Source organism: Canis lupus, chromosome 27 (genome assembly GCF_048164855.1).
Source record: "Canis lupus baileyi chromosome 27, mCanLup2.hap1, whole genome shotgun sequence".
Lineage (NCBI taxonomy): Eukaryota > Metazoa > Chordata > Mammalia > Carnivora > Canidae > Canis > Canis lupus.
This window is the reverse complement of record NC_132864.1, coordinates 8,024,776-8,044,800: the sequence shown is the minus strand read 5'-3', so window position 1 is coordinate 8,044,800 and position 20,025 is coordinate 8,024,776. Positions and strand designations below refer to the sequence as shown.

At 53.9% G+C, this 20,025-nt stretch overlaps 1 protein-coding gene across 3 annotated transcripts in view; it reads right to left on the bottom strand.

The window, feature by feature from the left end:
• Positions 1-19,032, bottom strand: part of RIMBP2 (RIMS binding protein 2) — a 224,486-nt gene extending 205,454 nt beyond the window's left edge. For 2 of the 3 annotated variants that reach the window (XM_072802123.1, XM_072802119.1), the window contains exon 1: positions 18,702-19,032. The gene's annotated coding sequence lies outside the window, so the exon portion shown is untranslated. Of the gene's footprint in view, positions 1-15,972; positions 16,087-18,701 lie in introns of all 3 variants that reach the window. The other variant, XM_072802121.1, reaches the window with a different exon arrangement.
• Between the last annotated feature and the right edge of the window lie 993 nt (positions 19,033-20,025).

The following is a 20,025-nucleotide window of genomic DNA, read 5'->3' as shown; positions in this document are numbered from 1 at the left end:
ATGCACAAATGCACATTTCCCTGATAGTGGCCATGGGCTCCCCTCCCTATAGACCATCCCTTGGGGACTCTGAGTTGGACATTGTAACAGGAGGCTGTGAAGGCCTTTCCTGCTGCCCAGGAAACAGGACCAGAGGCAGGTGACCCACAAAGGCAGGGGCACTGAGCACCTCATATTCTGAAGGAGACCCCCTAGTGGAGGCAAAGGCCTCCCTCAGGGCCCTTAGACAAGCAGAACCGCTCTGCTGCCTGCACACAGCAGCCTTTACCCAAACTCCAACTCCAGCTGCTCAGAGGGACAGCCTCAACTGCTTGAGCTGAGTTGCATCTCAGCCCACTCAGTTTGCAGGCCTGCAGAACCCAGACGACAGTGTTGTGAACTAGAGCGTGTGCAGGGCTCGCTGACACACCCCCTCTTTCACTTGACGGAGCCTGCTGGTTATGACCGTGAAGTCGAGTTCATGACTCAGCAGTGGACTGTGACCTAGAGTCCAATTAGCCCTCGGATCCTCTGCTCTTGATTCGGCAACCGAATCCCTCCAGCCGCATCCCTGCATCCCAGAGGCCATGCGAGAGAATCCGCTTCCTGTCCTGTCCAGGCCGTTAGCAGAATTCAGCTCTTGAGGATGGCATGATCAGGGCCTTTTTTCCTGGCTGGCTGTGGGCAGGGGTCACTGAGCAACCCAAGGTAGCCTTCCCGTCTTCACACGCAGCCCCTCACCTCCACCATCAGCGACCACGTGTGCAATCCTTTGGGGCCTGACTCTCCCTGACCAGCCTCCTATGCCAGAGTAGATCCCATTAGACCAGACCAGACTTCCCTGGTGGCCACTCGGCCCCAAGGCCCTCAGTGAGGGTGTGCAACGCCACTACGAGTGCCATGTCATACAAATCCAGTTCCAGGGAGAGGGTGTGGGGTCTTGTTGGGACTTGGACTATGCCAACCAGGATCCTGAGACCATGGCTCCAGGGCCTGTGGCCATTCTGCCCCCAGGGGCGGGGGGTCCATTTCAGAATGCAGGAAGGAGACCAAAGATGGGCAGACTCTTTGTCTGGGTGATGCCTAGGTGACCCCTGAGGAGCCAAGCCTGACGTCCTCTCCACCCCAATCTCTCTCCAGCACCCTTTCCCCTTACTGCATACTCTGGTCTGGGAAGTGTTCTCCGTCCTTAATGTCCAGGCTGCCACCCTGAGTGAGATAACTGGACCAGTACGGTATCCCACACTGGCACTGATGGTTCCACCACCAACTGGACTCAAATGCCAAGAAAACCTTGAGGGCTGAGTGCAGGATGCGGCTCACACGTCAGGCACACAAGCCAGACACCCCGGCTGGGACTCCCAGTGCTTGTCTGCGGTGCGGGGAGAACCCCTGGCCACAGGGAGGTCTGTCTCCCCACGTAGGATGTTCTGAGTCACATGTGGCTTTGGTGAAAGGGAAGAGACCTATAGGGCATGTGCCTGTTAGAGGGAAGGGCCCAGGTGCAACAGATGTCTCCCTTCTCAGAGGTCAGCTTTGTACCCGGGCTGCTGGCCCCTCTCGACAGGCTGGACTTGGTGTCGGGAGAGAGACCCACCGTGCCTCCAGGGCCAAGGCTAAGGATTCCTCCAAAGCCTTGTTTTCCTGTGGTAATTCCACAAGGAACCAAAAGGAACCTGTGACCTCTCCCATCCACAAACATGGGGCCCAGAGCGGGCTTTCCAGGGAGACTGCCGAGGGGTCCAAGCGGTCCGGGAATGGGGCTGAAGCCCTCACAGTAGGGGCAGCATTGGAACCCTTCCACCCATCCCTCCTCCCACCCACTCTTCCTGTGGGGCCAGGAGAGGGGATCTGCCAGTTGTCCCTGCTCCCATCTGGGCCCCCCAGCTCTCAAGGGAGATAAGTAAGTCAGCAACCCTGCAGTGTGCCCACACACCCAGATCAGACGTAGCAGGGAATTATTTTTAGGTAAAAAGTAGCTGGAAAATAAAGGCTCCCCAATGGGGTGATTGGTGCCTTATTCTCTGTACCTGCAGGTGGTCACAGCCATGTCTGGAACATCATGGAAAGCCTGTGAAGGTTTCCTGGAGCCCTGGAAGCTCATAACTCTCTGGAAGATGTGATCAGTGGGGCTCGCAGGGGCCTAGGCAGTCAGAACTGGATGCCACCACGTGAAAATGGGAATGCACCATTGGTAAAGGTGTGGAAAGAAGGAACCCTGCTGTGTCTCTACTCAGACCCACCAGCGAGAAGACAGCCGTGGAGGCCACGAGGCTGGGCTTCTTCCTGCCCCTGGAGTTCCACCCTACATGCTTGGAGAGAGGAGACCCATAGCATCTGCAGCTGGAAGCCTCAAACTGACCGCCTCCGTGGGGCAGGTGAGAAGGTGGATACTATTGGAAGGGCCTCCGGCCCCCTCCTCACAGCGCCCTGAATCTCAGCCCCTACCGCCTGCTTTCCTCGCCCACTGCCTGTTTGTAACCAAGCTTCTCAACTGCCTGGTGCTGAACAACAAAAAATGGAGAATGATTTGATGAGTCCTTTGATCTCATTTTTATTTATTAAACTCTAATTAAAAATTGGTAAAGGCACCCGGCCCCAATGCCCAGAAATACATCTCACCAAGACCCTGGTGGTCTCCTTCCAGGTGAGCGTTCTCTGGCTTCCCCCCAGTCCCCAGTTGTGTGGCTGCCCCTCCTGTTGCATGAGGCCCACCCAGCCATTTCCCATCTCACCCCCAGTGCAGCCACATGTGGGATTCCAGCAAAGAGTTGTCCAAACGTCACAGCATGGCTAATGGGATTCATTTAGGTCTCCAAGCCCATGTTCAAATAAAACAAAAAGAATGGACGAGGATGGAAGGGAATGGGGGTCATAGGGTAACAGGGAATAAATGATGGGCCATTCTCACCCCCATTTTACAGACAAGGATGCTGAGAGGGAAAGTCACTCCGTGGACAGGTGCCTGAGGCATAAATGAACCCAGAACCCATCTCCCGTGACCGTCAAGGTCACTCTAATATTTTTTTTAAGATTGATTTATTTGAGAGAGAGAGAGAGAGAGAGAAAGAGAGAAAGAGCAGGGGAAGGAGCAGGGTGAGAGAGAGAGAGAATCCCAAACAGATTCCCCACTGAGCCCAGAGCCCTGATCCAAAGTCGATCCCAGGACTCTGAGATCATGATCTGAGCCAAAACCAAGAGTCAGATGCTGAACTGCCCACATTACCCAGGTGCCCATCTCACCCCGACATTTTTATCATGGCACTTCCCAGAACACACTTCCCTGCCTCCCCTTCCTACCCAGAAGCTCCATGTGATAGGACTTCATACTGTGGTATGTGGTGGTCACTTCACCATTTGATTGAATGAGTGATAGAAGGAATGAATGAATAAAATGTGAAGAAAACTGCAAAGTTATCTCAAAATTCAATTTCTGCCTTTTCTTGCAGCTTTATTTTTTTTATTTTATTTTTTTAAATTTTTATTTATTTATGATAGTCACACAGAGAGAGTGAGAGAGAGAGGCAGAGACACAGGCAGAGGGAGAAGCAGGCTCCATGCACCGGGAGCCCGACGTGGGATTCGATCCCGGGTCTCCAGGATCGCGCCCCGGGCCAAAGGCAGGCGCTAAACCGCTGCGCCACCCAGGGATCCCTTCTTGCAGCTTTAATCTTGAAACAATCAGCAATCACAGAAGCTCAGGTCCTGAGGGACTCACATAATAATGCCTTTTAATCCCCCGTCAAGAGGGCAGCTTACAGATGAAGTCACACAAGAATCACAGTTCTTTTTCATGCATTTCCCAGAACTTTCTCTTTAAGATAGACAATTGGTAAGTCAGAGTGTGCATGTGCACATGTAAGAATATGCACATGCATGCACAGACATACATGCATATGCATACACACTCACACATGTGCACACACCCACATAGCACAGGTATGCACATATGTGCACACATGTGCACACATATGCATACACAGACATAGCACCAGCACACATAAATCCATGCACACAGATATGCACACATGTGTGCACATATGCATGCACATAGCACAGGCACATGCGTGCACTGCACACATATGTGCACATAGCACAGGCACATGTATGCACATGTGCACACGTAGTGCAGGCATTCCTGGTAGAATGGCAAGCTAGAAGAGGGAGGGTCACCTAGGAAAACCAACCACAAAACCTGATGGCTGCTTATCATATAGGTACTGCTCTTTGAAAGCAAGGACCCTCAGTGCCACAGCACCAAGGGGAGAGAAGGCAGTGAGGTTCTGCATTACAGCATTTGGCAGCCAAGTCCAGTCCCTTAAACCAATAGGACCCAGAGCAGCTCTACCTGGGCAGCTGCAGAATCCATTTGTTTTTTTCAAGATCTTTGGTCCAAATAATAGCACATCTTTCAATAATGGATCCGAGCTCAGTGGGCAAGACAGGTTACAACTAACTGGCTTTAGAATAAAAGACAGAGGACAGAGCTGTCACATGTCCCCTGTCTTGCCATATCTCCTTCCCCAGCCAGGGGCCTTGCACATCCCTCGACCCCACCAGATGCACCTTCAACCCTCACACTTGAGGGGGGTTGGAAGCTCTAAGATGTGGTATTGAAGGCAAAAGTCCACCACAAAAAATAATGCATCCTACATGAGGCTCAGAGACAACACTGCTCAGTTCCAGCTGATTCCAGCCAATAACCCAGTACAAGGAAGGTTCATGATCCCAACCCCAAAACCACTACTCTTCATAAGCAGAGGATAGGATGGTCGAGTATCTACATGATCGTGCACAGCAAGACAGAATCTATAGTGTGTGGAGCTCCTTGCAATGCTCTTGGGTAAATTCCAAAATTGCCACCAGCACAACCAATAATGAAATAAACAGGTCTAGGATCAAGGAGTCAGAGCAAAAAATGAGTAGGAGTGGGGTGGGAGTGCGGGTCACAGAGACAGAGAGAGAGAATGGGTGTATTTCTCTCTTTCTACTGGAACACACAGGATTTCTCTTCAGCTAATCTCCTCCAGAAAGGACCACTGGCTAACAGGGAAGGCTCTGGAATCAGATGGTCTGGTCTAGAACTTGGGACCCCACCCCTACCCAGTTATAAACTTGCACAAATTACTTAATTTCTTGGCACCTCAAATTCCTCCATTCATGCAATTCTTTGTGAAAATTCAATAAAATGAAGAATTCGAAGAGCTTAGGGCAGAACTGAGCTCCTTCTGGGTGGAGAGCATCACAGTCACCTGCCTCCGCTTTGCCCTGGGCCAGGACCATGAGACTGGGTTTCCCATAATGCACTTGTGTCAGTAAAAAGCTGCTGCATTTCTGATGCCTGGAAAAGTCTACTCTAATAGGATCTTCTGTAATGCTTGCAGGTCACTGGGTCACCACGGTGGGCACAGGCTGCATCGTCTGCCTGGGAGCCTAAGAGAGTATCTGACTTGGTGCCACCAGCCAGGAGCACAACGCTCAACTGTCACACCTGCCCCCTTCCTCTGCCTTCTGCAATGACCAGAGTAACCACACAGGTGCTTCCCACTGCCCCATACGTGTTCGGGTCACTTATTTACTTATTTACTCAGGCCACTCAAGAATCCTTAATTCACTAACGAGAAGATTACACTAATATTGGAGCTCGAAGATTGCCTTTAGCATTCAGGCAGGAAAGGCATTTTTAAATGACAGAAGGAGATGTTCCCTTTGCAACGTGGTATCTTTTCCCGGAGCCACTCCCCACCCCTTGGTCCCTCTGACCCTGCGTGGGGCTGGGTCAGATCCCCGAGTAATCGGGATCTGAGGAGCATTAGCCTCCACGTGACCTGCTCCCCTCCCACCCCGGTGTCCACAAACAAGCTGCCGTCTGCCGCCTGCTCAGGGCTCGCTGTGCTCGCTTGCATCCTGAAAAAGGCTCAGCCACTTCAATGTGTGTTTTTAAGTGGATTCCCAGGGGAGGAGAAAGAAAAATAAACCACCACCCCATGACTGGCAGCCTAGGGCCTGCATGGGCAGGGTAGGGAGAGAGATCTGGAAGCAGGAGGGAAATCAGCTCAAATCCCACTGTGACTCCTCACACTGTGCAGAGGCCTGGGCCCCTCTCTGCCTCCCACCCTCTGGATGAGGAAGATGTCCCTCTGCCACACTCTGGGGAGGTCACCAGCCCCAAGTTCCCGGCAATATCTCCCCTTCAGCACCCAAAATGTCCCAGCTGGAGCTCCTGCATTCTGCACATGAGGGGACACAGCATGTGGCCACCTGGACACCCCCCCCCAACAGCAGGAGTACCAGAGGGGACCCAAAAGTCCCGGGAGGTGAGGAGGATCGGCTCCTCCAGGCTCCTGATCACACCAGCCTCCTTCCCATGGGCTTTCAGGAAGGCTGAGTCCCAGGCTCCTGCTTGAAAAAAAAAAACAAACAAATGCACCCACAAATAGCAGTTTTTAAACCCAGAAGAAATCTTCCATGTGGTGCTTTCCATTTTCTGACGTTCCTTCAAAAAGAATTCCCTGAGTAAGGCTCAGGAAACCCCCTACCTGCCTCCACCCTTGGCTCCCTGGCTCAGTTTCCTGGGGTGGAGGGGCAGGGAGGTGCCCACCAGACGGGCCTGAGGGTGCAGCCCAGGGATAGGCGAAGATTCCCAAGCTCAGGCTCAACCACCTGCTTCAAACCCCAGCATGGCCCCCTCCTGGCTGCAGGCCCTGGGGCTGAGAACTCGGCTGCTCCCTGCCCCCAATCTCCATCTTCCATCTGCCCGGTAGAGATCAGGGAAACACCAACTATGTGAGCTTCCTGGGGCTGGGACTCACAATAGCACCTCAGGCTGAAAACCACCAAAATGTTTTCTCTCCTAGGTCTACAGGCCAGCAGTCTGCAACCAAAGCTTCCGATCCTTCCGCTGCAGCCTCATCACTGTGATGTGGTTTCACATCTGTGTCTCAAAGCTCCATGTGCCTCTGTCTCATACACATGTGGCAGTAGTCCCCAGACTGTTCGGGATAATGCACCCCCCATTCTCAAGACATGTAACTCAACCACACCCACTGCTGCACAGGGGACACCCACTGTCTTCTCATATAAAGGAATAGTCCCAGTGCCAGGGATTAGGATGGGGAGGCTCTTCGGGGCCTCATCCCCCTGCCCCCACCCTACAGGGCTGCTTTGAAGATGCAGTGGGCTTGGGCTCATCCCTGCGAAGTGAGATGAGAGCGAGGGCCACTGTCTGCCGGCACAGTGCCGCTGTCCTCATGACGGCTGGCTGTTATCAATATTCAGGGCTGGGTGGAAGAGCATTAATTCAGAGACTGAGAAGATGATTTTCATTTCCATTCTCCTCTGAGAGTTCCTCCAGGAGGAAGTTCAGGCAAGCAGTGGTCCTCACACCTTCCCAGCGCTCACTCGCCAGCCTCCCTTCTCATCAGAAGAGGCAGGGGCCCCAGGACAGACCAGAGCCAGAGCCAGCAGGTGCAAGCGGGAGGGAGGGAGGCTGGAAACCATTAGATGCTCTGGCCTTCACTCTGTTCATTTTTAGGTTCCCTTCACCTAAGATGATAAAAAGATCCCATTTATGGCCATCTTATAAACTTTATTTATTTTTAGCCTACAGAAATATCTTTTAAAAGGAAAATGAGGGAGCCTGGGTGGCTTGGTTGGTGAAGCATCTGCCTTCAGCTCAGGTCATGGTCTCAGGGTCCTGGGATCGAGGCTCCATGTTGGGCTCCCTGCTCAGCAGAGAGTCTGCTTCTCCCTCTGCCCCTCCCATGCCCATGCTCATTTTCTCTCACTCTCTCTGTCAAATAAATAAAATCTTAAAAAAGAATAAAAATGAAAATAAAAGGAAAATGAGCCCATTGAGGAAAAACATGGTCTGTAATCACCTTGGCCAGACAACAAGGGCAGAAAGGTACCTTGACACTGCCATTACCCAAGAAAAGGGAGGGTGTGCATCCACCCAGCTCAGGATCTGAGCGAGGATCAGAACAAGGTGGCACCACACATGGCTTGCACCCCCCAGGTGCATTTGGACTAGGAACGGTCCAAATGGGAGAGGCCGCCTCCTCCAAGTCTGGGAAACGCTATGTGACCTCAATGTCCCCACTTCAGAAGTGTGAAGCAACCCACCCAGAGCCCACACTGTTAATTCTAAACAAAGACCAGATCCTGGGCACCTAGGACAGCTGAACCCCCCTTTCCACAGTGTCCGTATTTCTGGGGACAAAGGGGATATGTGCGCCCACTGGCGTTCCCATCACTGAGAGCCACAGAGATATCCTGGGAGTGGGGGGGCCGTAGGGCAGGCACCCCGCGGACCCTGACCCCATCTGCTGGGCCCACACGTCAACTGGTTGGCTCCCCCATAAATCACTGTTCCAACTGCTCCTCACTGATGAAAATCAACACAGACATTTGCAGCACGTCCCCCATGCTTGTGCCCTTAGCACCTGCCCACCGCCCCTCCCCTCACTGTTCTTCTGGAATGCCTAGAGCTCTCTAGCCAGCTGTGTAGGACGGAAGGAAGAGCTGCAGAGCCTCAGGCCCCCACAGCCTGCAGAAAGGTCCTGTCTTCCCAGTGGGTCTGCTGGGGACCCGTGGCGTGTGGCTGACACAAAGGGAGGCCTAAGCCAGTCTCCCGGGAGCTTATCAACCAGCACAGGTCACCCCCACACCCCGCCCACAGTGGCTGGTGCTCTCCCCACACATTGTAGGCAGTGCTGCCGCTAACATAGGAAAAATAAATAAACGCAGAAGCATCTATGAAAAATCTGGGCTGCCCTGCCCAGGAGACAAAGAGAAAACAAACCTCAAATGGTCTGTACAATTGGCAGCTGCACTCAGGGCTGCTGAGACGGGTCAAAACGGGTGACTCCAGAATCTAAAGCCTGATTTTGACCCAAGCTAGGGCAGGGAGTCTGGGACCTGTAAAGGAGCCGCTGCTCAGGTCAACATAAAGGTGGGCATGTAATACGGAAGCCACGTGTGAGCCAGCCACAACGCCACCAGGCTCCTCTACAGATTACCTGTCACACGGACGCAACGTAGCTGTTCAAACATGCAGGGACCTTCTCATATGGTCTGGATTAGGGCCCTGGGAGTCTGCAAGCAGGAGGAGAGTGTATAGAAGATTACCCCACACACACACACCCCGGGCACAGGGCAAACAGAGCGAAGCACGTGTGAGAATGGGATCCTGTCATATTTTGGACTGTTGATAGTACCTCCTAATTCCATCATCATCTCACCGGCTAGTCTGTTTGGAGTCTAAAAACAACAGCAGGGACGCCTGGGTGGCTCAGCAGTTGAGCGTCTGCCTTGTGCTCAGGGCATGATCCCGGGTCTGGGGATGGAGTCCTACATCGGGCTACCTGCGAGGAGCCCGCTTGCTTCTTCTCCCTCTGCCTGTGTCTCTGTTTTTCTCTGTGTGTCTCTCATGAATAAATAAAATCTTTTTTTAAAAAAAAAAAAAGGAAAACAACAGTAATGATAGCTACCATGTATTGAATCCCCACGATAGGCCACGCCCTGTTCTGAATGTTGCACATCATTTCATCATTTCATTCTCCTCACTGTCATGATGCCCATCTGCTGCCTCCCCATCAGACTGAGCATAGTGGAAAGACCACTCTGCCGAGCGCTCTTCCTGAGTCAGCTCATAGATAACAACAGTTATCAATCAGTTACCTCTTTGTGCCTCTGTTTTCTTGTCTATAAAAGAGAGAAGGAGACCCATTTTATAGACAAGAAAACAGAGGCACAAATTGGTTAAGAAACACACCCCTGGCCACACAGCCAAGATCAGAATCACCAGTCTGGCTCTAGACTCTGCCCCCCAACCTGGCCAATGCCACCTTCTGAAAGCCATTTAGAGATGCTCGCTCATGAAGCTGATTCCTCTTGCAGATGCTGCAGGGAGAGAAGGGAGTATGTGGACATCCTTGGTGGTGGGCGGCCCAGCGGTTAGGGGAGTGGGCTCTGCCCAAAACACCACAGCTCATCTTGGCTGTGCCACTGTCAGGTGCATGAGCTTGGGCACAGGCTTCAATTCCCTGGGTCTCAATCTCTATCTGCAAGACACGGAGAAGGACAGCACCTGCCTTGTAGCATCATCCTGAAATTAGAGGAGTTGACCACCATGACACATTAAGAATGACGGAGAGGGGCTTCTGTAAACGTTAGCGTCATCATTAGTACCACTGTTCTTAATAGACTCCAAACAAACTACTCATTGATCAATGACAGATTATTAATAATCCACAATGGAATTATTCAAAAAATCCCCAGGGTGGCAAGACCGTATACTGATGTGTTAACAGAAGCCTCCTGCTCCCAGGAAGGCAGAGGGAACACTCTGGATCAGCTTGCTTATGCTCCACTTTGCTCCTGAAGGCCAAGCTGACCCCCAACACCTGTGCCCCACTGCACACTCCACCCTCCTCCTCCCCACATGGAATAAAAATTAACTGTGAAATCCTGAAATGAAAAACACCAAGTAACTGAATTTGTACTCATGTGACAAGATGAGCTTTTCCACTTGAGAAAAAGCAGGGAGCTGGAACAGCTGATTTGTAGGCAACAGAGCAGCCAAAGACCCGGCGCCTGTCACCTGCGGCCCCCGCCGGTGCCCTGGCTTTGCTCACTTCTCCCAACCCTGCCCTGCCTTCCACACACCTGTCAGGTGCTCGCCCTCCAGGGGATCCCAGCGTGGGCAGGAGGTGTCTATGCCTGAAGGATTCACACACACACACAAATAGGGACCACCTGGAGGAAGTGACAGAGACCACGGATGTCCACCCCTACCATGTGGGAGGGAAGAAGCAACAAGCCTTCTGCAGGTGGAACTGCACACATCACAATCCCTGGGAACTGAATAAAAGTTCCTGAGCTCAGGGCCCACTCAAGCATCTTAGAGCAGGTGCTTGGGGATGGCTGTGGGATCCATGTTCTTTAAATGAATTTATCGAGATGGAATTCACATACCAGTGAATTCACCCATTGGAAGTGTACAGTTCGACGTTTTTAGCATATTCCAGGTACACACCGCCATCACCACAGTCACCCTCAGAAGGTTTCCATCGCCTCAGAGGAAAACCTGTACCCTTTAGCTACATGTCCACGTCCCCCCAACTCTCCCAGCTCAGACCACCACTAATCCACTTTCTGTCGCTAGACATTTCACAAAAACAAAATCATGCACAGGCACCTGGGTGGCTCAGTTGGTGAAGTATCTGCCTTCAGCTCAGGTCATGACCTCAGGGTCCTGGGATCAAGTTCCGAATCAGGCTCCTCGCTCAGTGGGAAGTCTGTCTCTCCCTCTGCCCCTCACCCCTGCTCTTGCATGCTTTCTCTCTCTCTCTCTCTCTCTCTCTCTCTCTCTCTCTCTCTCTCAAAAAAAATAAAATAAATAAAATTTAAAAAAAAAAACCTCATTGGCCTCAATTGCTTCTTCCTCTCTGTATCTGAACACTATTTCAACAGACGGACAGACCACACCTTGTCCTTAGGCATCAGTATTTTGTAAAAGATCCTAGAACAGCTGCTGCAAATAGAGCCCTATATAATTGCACCTATCTCTCCTGCCTCCCCCTGTTCCCCCTCCCCTCAGCTGAGTACTTCTTCCCAGAGTCAGTCTAGCTGTACCCGAGCCTCGTTCCCACTGACGTGTGCCTTCTCCTTCTCTTCCCGCCCTGAATCTCAACTCTCCTCATGATGGCCACTGCCACCCCCTCAGTCTGAGCTGAAACCCCACCGTCTCACATCTGGGCCCCCCTGCCCTCTGGGGTCCACTCTGCATACAGCCCATCCTCTACCCAACAAAAGCCAGAAGGACCCTGCTTAGCCCAGGCAGGCCACACCGCTCCCCTGGTAACTTCTGATGGCTCTTATTCACCCTTAGACTTGGTCCTGCTTTGTCTCCACCTCATTGCTACCCCATCCTCATCACTGCCCTCTGGACAAGTTGGCCTGCATGCTCTTCCTCATCAGCCACACGTCTGCTCCCCGTGGGTACGTGTGGACCTCCAAGCTAGGCCCACCGGGTTGGAAACCCGCCCATTCAACCCCAGCTCTGTGACCTAGGAGGAGCCATATCTCTTTTACACCATCATCTCCTCTGTTAGACCAGTCTGAACAAACAGCAATGCCCACGTCTCCAAGCCTCGGTGTTGTGTAAAACGCAGGTGCATACAGCAATGCCCAGCCAACTGTACTGCTGCACTTGTTGCTTGAAGATCAGTTTACGAAAGTTCTCTGAGGTTAATTTTTGCCTGAGAAATGACCCAGAATGTGAGAGGAGAGAGGGACCGTACCCCAGGGTTGGGGGCTTGGGGATTATCCAGAGTCTGGGGGTGACAAGTGCACCCAGCCCCTCCGGGGCTGCTGAGCACCTACTGTGTGCTGTTTGCCCGACAGTGAACACATTCAAGCAGGATTGGTTTGCATGGCTGGGGGTGGGCAAGCAGAAATCCAAACGGACTCCCAATTCTCAAGTTGGGGTGTCTGGGGGAGAGGGTGCACTCTGCACTCAATGTCCAGAGAATTCAGGAGGAAGGGGCGGGGTCAAGGGGAAATTAAGCTGGCTGTCACCACGTCGTAATTTTGCCCAGCCACCAGCTCCAGATTCTCTGCTGAGGCCACTCTGCGCCATGGGAAACCCTGTGGTAAAATGCAGCCTCAGACCCTGGCTATGGTAGCCATGCATTATTTGAAACAATTGGGGCAAAAATGAAGCAGCCTATCTAAATGGTCATGAAGGATAAGTCAACTGAGGGACAGCCTCCATCAGAGCAGTGCCCCCTTTACAGCAAGTGTTTGCAGTTTCCCAAGCCTCGGAAACAGCAATGTGATCATGTTCAAAGTAAAATTTGTAACACAATTCAAACAAGGTGAGGACATAAAAATCCTCTCGGAGAAGAATCTGGAATAAAATGCCAATAATGACAGTGGTGCCCCTGGGTGACAGGACTATAAGCATATTGTTTGGTTATTCGTGCTTGTTTTGGACTTCCTAGCTGGCCCACAGTGAACACAGGCTACCTTCCGGGGCACGGAGGCAACGCTGACATTCAGGAACAGAACAAAACAGAGCCGGCTGAGTCGCAGAACTGTGTTGGGAGCAGGGGCCACGGACACAGGGCTGGGGGCCTGGGTCCCACCCGCAGTGGGTACCTGCCAGCTAGGCAGGCATCCCGAGCTGACCCTGGGCCCCAGAAAGGGTCCCCAACACAGCTCTCCAGGTGAGGGTCTTGGGGGGAGATGGCAGTCTCCGGCAAACAAATCTGTTGCCTCTTCCTCTATGGAGGCAACAACGTAGCCACGTGATGGGGGGTGTTTCTCCCTCTTGGAGGCGGGAAGTCAACAGTCCCCATGACTAACAGCACCATGAATGCAAACCAACTCTGTTGAACCAACTGCAGCCATCAGTTCTAAATATTGTCATCACAGAGAACATGCTGGGTTTGGGCACCAGCAGCATCTAATCAGAGGGAATCTCACCGAAGTCCTACCACCAGATCCTCTAGATTAGGCAACATCTACAAGATCCACTTAAAAGGCCTTAAGTACAAAAGGAAGATAATCAGGTTTTCCTTGTGGAGGCACTGGGCAGGAGGCAGGGTAGGGCGGGGCAGGGGTGGGTAGTGGGGGGAAGGGGACCTTTGCATCTCAGACAAAGGAACCCCAAGGTCAATGCCCTGAAGATGAAGCTAACAATGTGCACCTCCTCACTGCTTTCCAGACGCTGAAGATCCTCGGGTGAAGGTTGGGTGCCAGTCCTTTGTCATCCCACCTGCCCCCAGGCAGCCCATCAGCACTGTCAGTACACGGTTCAATGAGAACAGGAGCCTGGAAGCCAACCTCCTTTCAAACATTCAGGACTTTCGCCCTGGTGTCTGTCCGGCTGGATCCTTCTCATTCATGGCTCAGCCTAAATGTCACCTCCTCCTTGAGGCCTTCCAGGATCACCCAGTCACAATATCTCAACACACTCTGTAAGAGAATAGTCTGCCTGGCTCTACTACTTCAGTTTGGTCATCTCTTCATTATGTTATTTATTCACCTACTTGTGGTCCCCTCACCTCCCCCCACCCCCATACGCAATTCTCATCTCCTTGACAGCAGGGACCTCATCTACCTCGTTCCCTGCTCTGTGCCTTGCACCTAAAATGCTGCTTAGTATTTAATAGTTACTCAAATGTTTGTTTGTTGACTGAATAAGTGAACGCACTGCCTTTGTCACTGGGCACACAGAGATAAATAAGTTACAACCACTGCCTTCTGGGAGCTTGATTCTAACGGGAGGACTGCCATAGTGACAGATGACCACACATGTTTGCTGCAGGCGAGGAGGAGACAGCACAGGCTGCAGTCAGAACCAGTGGGCAGGGAGCCAGCCTGGACAGTATACTGACCACTGGGTTTCCTCCGTTTGTTCTTTCAAAACAGTATTTACTGACCACCTACTATGTGCAAAATGCTCATCTGCTTGTTAAGACAACACTGTCCGCAAACAGGCCAATGTCAGATGAACTTTTGGACTTCCCTGTTCTGCCCATTTCTCCATAGGCCACACCACTCCAGACTGCACAGACTGTAAGGCCTTGGGGGTCCTGATGCAACCCTTGCCCTTGTGGGTGAGCAAGAAGAATAGATGATCTGGCCCTTAAAAGTCCAGGGGAGCCCCTACTTCTTCCATTTTTATGAGGTTCCTGGTCCAGTGAAATATTAAGAAATGTCGAAAGGCAGGGAGCCCAGGTGGCTCAATGGGTTAAGCGTCTGCCTTCAGCTCAGGTCATGATCTCAGGGTCCTGGGATCGAGTCCTGCATCAGGCTCCCTGTTCAGCAGGGAGTCTGCTTCTCCCTCTCCCTCTGCTCTCTCTCATTCTCTCTCACAAGTAAATAAATACATTTTTTTTTTTAAAAAAAAAAAAGGAAATTTTGAAAGGTAGTGTAGAAATGATGGGTCAATTTTCAGGTACCCATTCCATGCATGAATACTTCTAACCCAGCACACCCACGTATGCCTATTCAAAGATAAATATAGATTTTCTTTTTAAAGGAAAGATGGCCCCACATAGGCAAGGGGTCTGGTTACAGGGCACAGGTGTAAAGTTGCAGAGAAATGGCTTATTCTTCACTCTTCTCAGAGGTTCTGGGTGCCTGAAAATGTGTCCTCCAAAGGCAAGGCTTAATTTGAGTCTTTGTCGCTATGAGGCTGGCCAGGCAGCCCTTGGACCATGAGGCGAAGGCCTCGTAACCCCTGAGAAATGCATCTGAGGAGATGCCAGCCCTTCACCTGGAGACTCACCCATCCCCGCACTGTCTCCCACACAGCCGTGAGTTTGAAGTGGTTCTCAACCATCTTCAGGGACACCGGAGGAGGATGGCTGTCCAGGGGCTGGATAACATTGCACCCACAGCAGAACGTTGGACAACAGAGTGTTGACAAGGATGTGAGGAAGAGGACCCCTTTGCACAGCCAGCACGACGGGAAGAAGACACCCCGATGAAGCAGATGCATCCTTTCCACCCCGCCGTCCACTCCTGAGGCGCATCCCAGGATGGTTCTCACACAGGACCAAGGGGGATACATACACAGGGACTTGATGGCAGCGTGGTGCCCTTACTGGGGCCCGTGAACACTATGGGACACGTGCGGCACCTGGAAGTCACCAGCCAGAAATACACACAGCAACATAGATGGAGCTGGGGCCAGGGCACCTGGAAGTCACGTTCATCAGAGCATTTCCAAATACAGTAGCACAATGTAGTCCACAGACATGTGGGAGGGTCTGTGATGGAGAAGGCAAGTAGGTGGGATGGGTGGTAGACAAGAGGAGAAAGAGCCAGGCGACAAGAGAGAGGGAAGGAGTGGGGGGAGGAGTGTGGGTGGGCCAGAGGAAGGACAGATGGACTAAGGAAAGGACGAGTAAGGACCGCATGTTGGGGACCAAGGAGCGTGGTCAAGCCCGCCATGCGCACCCCCGGGGTCCCCTGTACCTGCAGGACTGACGGTTCTCCCCAACACCTGCAGCAAGTGCCAGAACAAGACCAGGCAGCTTTCCAGATGGGTGGAATTACAGACGGAAGATGGGGAAACAGGGGTCATGGCATCTGATTCCAAGGAAAGCAGAGAAATGAAGAAAAGAATTTTCTAGAAGCCGGCCTCAGCCAGGACAGACCAGTGCAGCCCTTCATGGGGCCCCCAGAGCCACAAAGACCTGGGAAAGGCCCAGGGAAACTCAGGGGTAAGATCCTTGCTCACTGTGGCTCTGAAAAGAAGCCACCGCGGCCCAGGGGACGTTTGAACGCTTGGGCATCTAGACCCACATGGGTGGCAGGCGCTGTGTTAGGGTCACATCTCACTCGTAACCCTCACCCCTCATCCCTCCCGAGAGGCTTAGGGTGCCTGCGGCCATGCTCAAACCCCAGCTCTCAAGGCGGGTCCCTGGACCGCAGCCTCGACGCCCGGACATTCCCCAGGCCCGCTCAGCAAGAGACTCCAGGTTTTCACCCAGCGACACGGATGCTCACCAAGTCCAGAACCAGAGCTCTAATTAAATTTCCCCCTTCTTTCCAAAAACGCAGGGGCGGGGCTGGGGCAGGAAAGCCCAGGGAGCTCGGGGAGAGCCTCCCGTTCGTCCCTCCCGCCCCTCCCGGGTCCTGCAAGCACATGCCGTCCTCTCCCCCATGCCAGCCACTTGCAGAGCAAGTGAAGGAAACAAAGTCACGGTGTAGACGGTCGGCTGAGGGGCCTCTTCCCTTAATGCTGGGACTTCACAGCACAGCCTGCATGTTGCCTCATCGGGGGAAGCTTTTGAAACTGTCCGCGCGCACAGGCATCATTGGGATGTGGCTGGGTCCCTGTCTCTGCAGCCGTGCTCGGGGAACTGGACACAGGTGCCTGGGGGGAGGCCGCCCCCGTAGTCTGAACACCTGCCCCGCCTGCCCCAGGCATGCTGCTCATGCCGACCTTCCCCTGACCCGCTTCGTCACCTTCTCAGAAGGAGCTGTGGTAAACAGCAGCTGCCAGCCACTTCCCTGAAGTCACCTCGAAATGTTCGGCTCCCTGCTGGGCACGGTGCCACGGGTCGGCCGTGGGCGCAGGCCCATCACCCCACCCTGCAGACGGGGCTGGCCTCCTGCCCGCCTCCCACACCATAGCCCACACCGGGTCACATGCAACAGTCCTGCCTGGAAGCCCTGAACTCAGCGGCGCCCACACAACACTGGGATATGAAGCCCCACGTATCAGTTACCAGCAGCCGGCCAGCCGGAAGCCAGTTCCAGGCAAGTGCAGCAGGGCTGGGAGAAAGCAGGGGGCCGGGCATCTGGGAGGGTTATTTCCTGAAGACCCTAGACTGTTCACCTTGCCAGTGGGGTAGTCTGATGTGCTTCCCTGCCCTGGGCACCTCATCCAAACTGCATGGGTGCCCCCCGCCACCCTGCAGACCTCCCCGAGGCTGGCTGGCCCTGCTGCCTCCTCTTCCTGCCTAACCTCCCATTCTCAGAGCCATGGCCCTTCTCACTTGGCCTCTCCCATCTGTACCATCCACCCCTGAATGAGACAGGGTCTCTCCCAGGAAGGAACAGATGCAGGAATGGGAGGTCTGCCCAAGGCCCTCCCTCCTCACTCACCCTATTGCCCTAAGAACCTGCATGGGTAAGGGGATCCAGGGAGCTCCATTGCCAGTCCCTACAGGAATCCCCAGAAGCCCCTCCTCCCCAAGGGCCCCACCAACCTAGCTCTCAGCCCCACACAGTGGGGACAGCCAGCAGCCAGCATGGGGCCCCTGAGGACAGGAGCAAAGCTGCTTCTACAAAGGCCCGAGCCTCAGGAGAGCAAGCCGCACCCCTGCCCCCAACCTCCCCAGCTCACACAAACCCAACTTCCTCGCTGGCAGGTCTTCCTCCTGTGTAAACACGGCATTTCCAGGTGAAAATAAGGCTTTCCGGGGAGAGCCTACCCCAGCCAGCAGCCTGCTGCGTGCACACAGCACACTTGCGCACAGGCACACGCGCACACACACACGCCATGCACATTCTGCTGGGAACATCTGTTTTGACAAATAAATCATTCAAGTCGGTCTACGGGACATGAATTGACAAATCCTTATCCTGCACGTTCCTCATTCGGTGCATATCACGTCTGAGCCCAGCTGTGAGCAACACAACCAACTCTCATTCCCTGGGCCCACACCCCCTTCCCCACGCCAGCCCCAGCCCCTGAAGACCTTCCAAAGCCCCCAGAGGCTCGGCTCCGAAACCACTGCTCACACACCCCCTCCACTAGAGCTGAAAAGGCAAGGCCCAGTGATGTCAAACTTCGCCCAGAGGGGCTTTTCTGGAAAAACCACTGGGGGCGGGAGGAGCAAGGAGGCCGGAGGGGCGAGGGGGTGGGAGGGGCGAGGGAACCTCCTGCTGAGAGCCCAGGCGGCCAGCCCAGCCCCTCGGAAACAGATCCAGGCGCAGGGAGCAGCCAAACCCGGAATAGTCTGGAAACATCCCTCCTTTCCCCGCGGCTCCCCTGCGCCAGGTGTCCTGCCGCCGGCGGGCGGCGGGGCTACCTGGAACCCCAGCTGAAGGGCGTCCTCTAACCACTGGAAAATAAACTTTGTCGGGGCAAAGAGTTTCTGGCGACCGCCTGCCATCAGGCGCTGCGGCCCGGTGCGGGAAGGCGAAAGGAAACGCGAAGCTATTTTTAGGAGAAAAGATAAATCTCAGCCTACCTTAGGAGCGAGCGTGCCGGACTCGGAGGTTCACGCGCAGACAACTGCAGTCTACTGTGTCGGATTACAAACCGGGGGAGCGGGGAGGGAGGGAGGGAGGGAGGGAGGCGGGCAGAGGAGGCCGGGAGGAGGGGAGAGGCAGAGAGGGAGGGGGCAGAGGGACGGACGCCGGCGTCGCCCTGCTTGGGTCCGGCTGGAGGCGAGCCTTGGTCTTCGGCAGGCAAGTCGCGGAGGCAGGGAGGGAAGCAGCCGCCATGCAGCAGTTGCAGAGCCTATGAAATGCCCGTGTTCCAGCGCGCACACACGCGCACACACGCGCACACACGCGCGCACACGCGCACACCCCAAGATGGCTCTCCCTCCCGCGGCTTCCTCTCCACCGAGCTGCTGCGGGCAAGTGCCAGGAGGGAAGAGCCAGGCAGGGCCGGCGGCTGGGGGTGCTCCCTGCGTGGAGCTGAGGCAAAAGATCTCCGGTGCTGGTGACCCAGGTCTGGGCAGCCAGGGCCCAGGGCGGCAGCCCCCGTTCCGCGTGGCCCCGTCAAGCCAAGAAACCCGAATGCCGCCCGAAATTAAGTGACCGTGTGGAACCACCCAAGCCATGGGGTGTTTACCCCCGAGCTGCCAGCATAAAACGGGAACAAAATGCCGCGTCCCCGTCCTCCCAGAACTTGGGGCTGCTGCACAGATGAACCAGCTCCCTAGCAACGCGGGCACACAGAGAGAGTGAAAGGCAGGGGGTGCGCTGGACCCCCCTACACGCACACTCCCTTCCCAGGAGAAGTCCACCATGTGCTACTTAGAGATGCTAAGTCATTGATCACAGCAACAGGAAAGCGGGGGGTCGGCCCGCATACCCAACCTGTGGCTCTGAGGGATGCTGCTGACAATGGCCCATCCAGGAACCCACAGCAACGCTGCCCTTACACGCTGCCCGCAGCCCCCGTGCACAAACAAAAGGCTTCTTTGGACCTACTTCCTGATGCTCCTCAGATCAACAGACTCAATTCACAGGTTTCAAAATAACAAAGCAGGCTCATCCATAAAATCCAACACGTTCCTCCCCCCAAGTGGTTCTGTTTGTTTTAAATGAACACAGTGATCTAAAAGCTATGTGGCCACCCAGAAACCTCATCCCAGACAACTTCCCTGTGACCACAGCAGGTGAGCTGAGCAAAGTGTTCATCACCAGGACTCCCCTCTGCTTCCCAAATACTGGGGCATCCAAATTCGCCTGCAAGCTGGAGGCTTCTCTCAGAAATGTGCTTATAAGCTCTGAGCATCTCCACTGAGCCAGGAGCTCTGTGCTGACATCAGGAGTGGATAT